The sequence below is a fragment of the Chenopodium album genome, chromosome 4 (genome assembly GCF_948465745.1).
Source record: "Chenopodium album chromosome 4, dcCheAlbu1.1, whole genome shotgun sequence".
NCBI lineage: Eukaryota > Viridiplantae > Streptophyta > Magnoliopsida > Caryophyllales > Amaranthaceae > Chenopodium > Chenopodium album.
The window spans coordinates 43,676,674-43,684,386 of NC_137837.1; positions in this window are offsets into that span (position 1 = coordinate 43,676,674).

The following is a 7,713-nucleotide window of genomic DNA, read 5'->3' on the forward strand; positions in this document are numbered from 1 at the left end:
AGAGGATCAGGAGTTGGGGTAAAAGGAAAATGGGGGGTATCCTTAGGGTCAACAGCAAGAGGGGAAGACCTAACAGGAGAGGAGGGCTGAGTTACTGGAGGTGGGGGAGGTAGAACCATAGAGATTGGAGGCACACTAATCCCTGGGTGAAGGGGAGGGGCAGTAGAAGTCGAATCTTGATTTCCATCAGAAAAGGGTTGGTTGGTCGGGTGAGGGCGTATGGACAACTCCAAGATTAGGGATTATGTTATCTCCCATAGCAGTCGGTTGGGATCCCAATAAGGGAGGGTTATTAGGAAAGGCTGAGACAATGTTGGCATAGGACTTAGTAGAAGAAGACTTAGACATGAGCAGTAGAGAAAAAGGAACACAATAAAAGGAGGGAAAACAGGTTTGAAAGGCAACGAGGAAGTCACATAAAGTATTTATAGGGCACATAAACAACCATAGACCAAGGGGAATAAGAAAGAAAAGAACAAAAAAAAAGAAAAGAAAACAAAGAACAGTAAAAAAAACCAACAAAACATGGGGCAGAGACACGTATCAAAGGAAGGTAAAAGAAGTGAATAATCAAAATAGATAAAATGCAAAAAAATCCTAAGCAACGACAGGTAGCAAGTAGATTTGACAGGATTAGTGAAAAATTATAAAAAGTAAAATCATAGAAATACAGCACATAAAATAATTAAAACTTAAAAAGAATAAGTAAGACACGTAAGAGAAGCAAATTAAACTAAGAGAGAGAAAGAGAGCTCCCTGAAATAGAGGAGTGAGTGGGAGTAGGAATACAACCATGTAACTTAAGAGCAACTTGCAAATTAAAACCTGAAGGCGCCACGTGGCAGGAACCATAGAAAAAGGAGGTACCTATATAAAGATGGGAAGTTAGTATAAATACTAATGAAATCATAAGAACAAAAATCAAAGAAAAAAACATAGAGAAACACCCAAGGGAAAAGGGAAGAAAAGAAATTCATAAAAGGAAAAAAACACAGAAAATCATATTAGAGCAAGAGAATGAACCAAAGGAGGAGGATCAAACATTGAATAAAACAACTAATAAGGGTAAAAAGGGGGAGTCTAAAAACAGAAGGACCTTGTAGTACATAAGAGGTAGTAAGCATAGGTAGAACAACCAAAAATAGAAGATAAAAAGAAAGAACACATAAAAAATAGATTAACACAATCAGAGAGTCATAGGAAAGTGACAAAGTCACCCCACAAAAGTCGTATAACTCGGAAGAGTGGATCATAACCAAAGTCCAGTAAAGAACAATTGTCAGACTCCTTAAAAAGAAATAAACACAACCAAGAAAGGAAGAGTCAAAGGAATTGAAAGATGACAACTCTGGAAAATAGTGATGAAAGTTGTGTTTAGGTATGGGGTTAATAGAAAATAATTTAGAAGGAAATTATAAGGAATAAAAGGGTAAAAAAGTAGGAAGAAAGTCAACAAAAAGGGAATGCCCAGTAAATAAAATACAGAGAGATGAATTGGAGCCGGAGACGAGAACAAAGATACCAAAGTGGTGTAGGTGGAAATTGCCGATCAGAGGTGAAAAAATCTTGTGTGAATCCACCTTTCTCAAACATTTGCACTTGGAAATTGCCGCAAATAAATTGATGTTGATGATCCAGCGACAGCCGCAAGCAAACAACAAGTAGTAGTAGAGAAAACACTAATTGATTGACAGAGATGAACCATAAGATGTTAAAGAAACCCAATAGCTTAAGGGAAGATTTCGTAAATGGATAGAAAATGGAACAATAGTACAAGCCGAAAGTTGTGAGCCAAATTGCAATTCAACCTTGAAATTGAGAGAACCATAGATCGATAAACAGTAGTGAGAGCACAATTGAAACTAAAATTGAAGTTTAGCAGCGGGGATTAATGGCAGAAGAAAGGATATGTGAGTAAAAGCGGCGAAAGAGGAGTAAAGCGTAAGAAACTAGGTTTAGCAAGGTTGAGAGAATTTTCTCTCTCTCCAATATTTCTCTCTCTCCAATATTTCTCTCTCTAGAGAATTCTAAGTATTTTCTGTAAACTGATGAACCCGCCACCCCCTTCATTTCAGCATCTCTCTTCTCTTCTTCTTCTCACCACTTCCCACCATCTCCCCCATCACTTTCTCTTTCTTCAATTTAGATCTACTAGTTTATTTTGCTCCTCATTTAGTTTCACAAATTTTGATTTAATCTTGTAAGCTTGATCACTAATTCCCTTTCCCCGTAATGCTTTTCCTTGTTCAAATCGCCAACCCTAACCTCAAAGATAAAAATTATTTTCTCTTCTAAATCGTGCTCATTCAATGGCTCCAAGGAGAATTTGTATATTGGGTGGTGTTCTCGGCTTCTCGTCTAGTCAGTGGTGAAAGTCAAGTTCTCGACATCCCATCTGTCCTTGTTGAGTTGTTGACGGAGTCGGAGCGTTTGTTATTCTCGAAAAGAAGCATCCCAGTTAAGGTATATTAAACTTTTGATTCTTTTACGTACTTATGTTAGATTAGTTAATTAGTTGGTTATTAAAAAAACATAATTGAACTGTTAGTTTTTTTTTATTACTTGTAATTATCAATTTAATCACTTAGGGCTTGTTTGACATCATTTTTGGTTTTCAGTTTCCTGTTTTTTTGAAAACCAAAAACCAAAAACAGGAAACAAGAAAAAGGTGTTTCCACTTTCAGTTTTCAAAATTATTATAATTTTAATATGTTTAAATAATTTTTGATTCATTATGGGACATATATCCTATACTTTTAAAAAACAAAAAACCAAAAAATAGAAAACCACAACAATACCAAACGAACCCTTATATGATAGGTTTATCTCAATTGTTGTCTGATTGTTTGATTAAAATTGCTTATGAGTAAGTTGGGTTTTATTTTAATAAAAAAAGATTAGAATATTTTGAACATCATGACTGAATTCAATTCTATAACTTGGGTATTTCGTTTGTTATTGTTTGCCTCATTTTATCAATTTCTTCATTAATATTTTAATTTTGTTTTTTGTTATTGTTCCTTTATTACTTTCGCTTTTCTTTGTTTTTAATATCGTAATTTTTCTAATTTTTGGGTTTAACTTCAGATCTTGAGTTTGTTTGTGAGTAGTTAAGTGTGTTTTTAGTTTAATTTGGTGGTTTGTGGTGGTGTTGGGTGGTGGTTCTTAAGGGGGATGGTGGTTGAGGACTGTGGGTTGAAGAACGGCTGCTTGGGCTTGATATTTGTTTTAATTATTATTATTATTATTATTATTATTATTATTGTTATTATTATTATTATTATTATTTTGCGAACTGGTGGTAGTGGGAGGTTGTTCTGTTGTTGCTTATCGTAGGCCCGCAAGATAGTGGAAATGTTTGGCTTCATTTTTGTTTAAATTTTTTACTTTCATTTAAGTATTTAATTTATGTGTTTGTATAGGTAATTTCTAATTTAAAAGTTTGTATGATTAATATATATATATATATATATATATATTTTAATTGTGTGCCAATTTTGAATCTCTTTGAAAAACTTTCAGGATAAAAAGTGAAGATTAATAATTTTGCTTGTTGAATTATACAGTTGGTGTGAGATTGGTACACAAGATATGCATGCTTAGAAGGCCCTGGTTGTAGCATTAATTAATTTTTTTAGTATGACTTTACTTTTATATAATTTTTTATTGAATATTGGTTGTTCTCTAGTATTAATGAGTTTTGTTATTTTATTTTATTGGGTTTGTACTATCATTGTATGAACTACGTGTATACTTTAAGTATTAATGAATTGTTTTCTTGTTTAATTGAACCGTATTTTTTTGAGGAAATCATTGAAATTGTATATATTAAAATACAATTTTTTTTTTAAAAAAAAAGGAAAAAGAGACTATCTATTCGAAATAGGCGGTCTCAATTTTTGTAAAACTGAAACCATCTATTTGAAATAGGTGGTCTTAGTTTATCAAAAACCGAGACCATCTATTTGAAATAGGTGATCTCAAATTTTTCAAAAACTAAGAGCACCTAGTCAAAATAAGTGGTTTCTCTTTTCAAATCAAGAGACCACTTTTGATGAAATGGTCTTTTACGCCAAAGAGACATGTGAGCAAGAGACTACCCCTAAGGTAGTCTCTTTGACCTTCTTGATATGGTCTCTTTGGCCAATTTTGTAGTAATGAATTTAAGAGTCTTTTGTTTACATTCTAACTCATGAAATTGTTTGCCTTATGTTAATAAAGTGTCTTGATACAATTTTGATGATGAATGATTGAGTACTAGACTTTCGTATGAGCAAGTATGTTTTATGCATCATGATTTTGTTTCTTTTGCTCTATACTAGTCATACTCTTCAATCTCTAGAGTAAATTTGAAGTATTGAAACAACAATTTTGCACTAAGATTAGTTTTTGAAGTTGAACTTTAAAATAGCTTGAGTATTTAACCTGTTTAATGGCCAAATTCAGTTGCAAACTTAGTTTTCAAAGAAACAACATGATTATTAAAACATTGTGATACATTTGAAAATTGTAAGGCTTGAGATCTACGTAAACCATTATAGTTTAGGAGATTCTCAAAAGTTACTCGAGTGGCATGAATATCTCATTTTGTTTTTTCCGTGGATATTGGAGCCCCCATGTGTTTGGTTATGCGCATTCTTGCTATTTCACAAGTCTGGGAGCCCCCAATTTGAGGTAGTTTTAATGACTTGTTATTGTTTACGCCATTCATATAATCATGATATTGATATGGGCCTATGTATATATCCTATTTTTGTTTTGAGATATTTAGGACAATGACATGGCTTTCTCATTTTAGTTAAAGTCATGTTCAAGAAAGCAAGTTAGTTCTTTTCTTATCTACATCTACAAATTAAAAACAATTGTGTTTAAGGTTTAGCAATCTTATCTAATGTCTAAACGTTTGTAAAGATCATTCAATGATTTTATTCTCAAAGTTGATTAAGAACATCAAATATTTTCTTTGTTGTAATCAATCTTTGATTTTGGTCTTGCAAGTGGTTTGTTTACCATCTCTAAGCCGATGAGAACAAGTTCGAGTCAAGAAGAAGTCAAATCTTAGTTCATTCCTATTGGAAATAGTTATGTATATACATGTATTATCCAAACAGTTATTGAGAATCTGGAAATTTATTTATTTGAGAAAATGAAACAAAAATTCAGAAAGGAAATTTTGAATACTATTTTTTGTTATAATGATATTATTTCGAACTAGAATTCAAAATTTGAAAAGGGACCAATAATTTAAACGAAAATTTGTTTTGAAAAGCAGCTTTTTCTAGTACATAGGCAAAATACGTAATCATATTATTTTCAAAACTAGACCCAAAATGGAATGAAAAGTCTACCTCGTAATTGAGTGTTTTTTTTTTTGTCCAAGATTGATGAAGGTAAGTTGTAATTTGCAACTTATTTTAACAAAGATATGAAAATGTGAGCAAACTTTCGTATATCTGATTTTGTTTATGTTTTTATTTTTAGTTTTTGTCATCATTGTCATATTTTTCTAATTAAAAGTGAAGTTCTTTCAATTAAATAAGAACCGTAGTTTGAAAATGAATGTTTATCTAACCTAGGTTTGGTGGAGCGTTAGAATAATTTATAAAATCATTCTAATCACTTTCCAAAATATGGTCTTATTTCAAAACGAAAGGTTAGGTGAGACTTATATTTTTGTAGCCCACAAGTGTACCATAGGTGGCTTTTGCAATTCATGTACACACATGCTAGGGGATATTTCTCATGTTTATTTAAAGCCCCAAGATTTGTATTTTTAATTTGTGGAATATTGTATATGTTTATCATGAAATATATGATTAGATCAAGTAACATAATTAATTATCTTGGTAAAATAATAGGAAGTGGTATCTTCCCTTTTTCATTTAAATTTATTAAGATGATTCGTAATAAGCTTTGCATGACATTGTATTCGCATCATAAATAGCGTGTTCAAATATGTAAATAGAGAGAAGTGGGGATGTACATGCTTTTTTAGCCCCCAATTTGAGGCAAAGAGCGATAAATTATACTATTTTTCAAGTATTTAGTTGCCAAATGGGTCGGATCATCTCGACTTAATATAGTGTTTTTCCCCCGTCCTTTAGTCATAATTGGTAGTGTTTTTGGCTCTTTAAAGCCACTTTTATTAATAATTGTTGTTTTCTACTGTTTTCGTAGTTTTGGTTGAGTTTTGCAGGGAATGACACATTTGGAGCATTTTTCCGGGATTCTATGAAGCGACTACGAGCATTGGAGGAGCACAACCGATTTACCCATGCATGCAATTGGACCGAGAATCAAGCCCTAAGGAGGAAATCCGAATGATCAGGGCCCAATCGAAGTCCAAGAGTGCCCAAGATGGCCTTGCCCGGCCAATGTGGTCTCGCCATTTTGGTATAGGGATAATTGGTCGTTGGACAATCACCCTAGAACAAATAGATATTTCTTCCTAAACCAACCTAAGGAAAGTCTAGGGTAAGTAGAGGATCGTATCCACAGTAAATGGGTCAAGAACTCCAAGAGTATGAAACGGTTGTAAGCTAATTGGGTCACAAATTGGGGGTTTTAATTAAATAACTACAATATAGACAAACACTAGGGGAAATGGGAACTGACACCCACCAAACCAACGGATCAAGACAATAGGCAAGCATGAACACAAATTGGGTGATAGAAAGGGCACTCAACATTGCCTTCTTTCGAAGCCAAAACACTAAGAATCCTAAACCAAACTTAACTAACAAGATAGGCCAACTAAGTCTTAATAATGGTGAGTAGATTACTAACTCGGGTTTGTCTTTTGATCGGTCCAAGAAAGTATTAAAGCACAAGAAATTGGGATTTCTCACCTAATTGTTGCAACTAAGACTACTATATCATCCAAACAATGAACCATAATCAAGATGAATTTAGCATAATTGTAGGAAATATTTTAAGAATTACCCCAAACTTGAACCCCACTGTGATCATACACTAAAGTACGGTGGCGTCCAAAGGGAAAGAAGATAGAGCAAAAGAGTCGCCAACAAGTTTTAGGAACTTGTAAACCGTTCACGAGGTGAAGGTTACACCCCTTAACAATCCAGGAGATCATCAACTCCAATAGGTCTGGAACCATGACTGGTTGTTCGGGGATGAAGGTACAAATCCAACCTAAAAGAGGTTGAACCTGCCCTAATAATATGCCTCTACTTTATTCTTCTCCTTTTCATGTGCGCTTTCTGACTAACATGCAATAAATAGGTTTTACCCTAAACCTGTTTATCTATGTTGGTTGAATATTAATCCACAAATAAAACTATTATTGGGGATCACTTGAATCATAATCAAATTAACCTTAAAGAAGATTATTAATTATCTTATTAAGCGTGATTACAAGTACCAATTCCCTTTAAACATGCATAAAAGGCGTGATCAAGCAATAACAACAAATATATATATCAAGCAACATAATAATTATAACAATTATAATCATATTCAAAATCATAATCATGTTAAAGCATAATAAAAGCAAGATCCTAGGCCTGATACTAACAAGGTTAATAACAAACCCTAGCATGTCGCTAAACAATAAAAATCAAAGCTTTAACTCTAACATGATACTAACATGAATATTAGGAAAAGAATAGGAAGCATCATAGAAATCACAATTGTCATATTTGATATTAGAAATTATAGTTATTACCTTAAACATGATACTAGGAAGATCAAAAC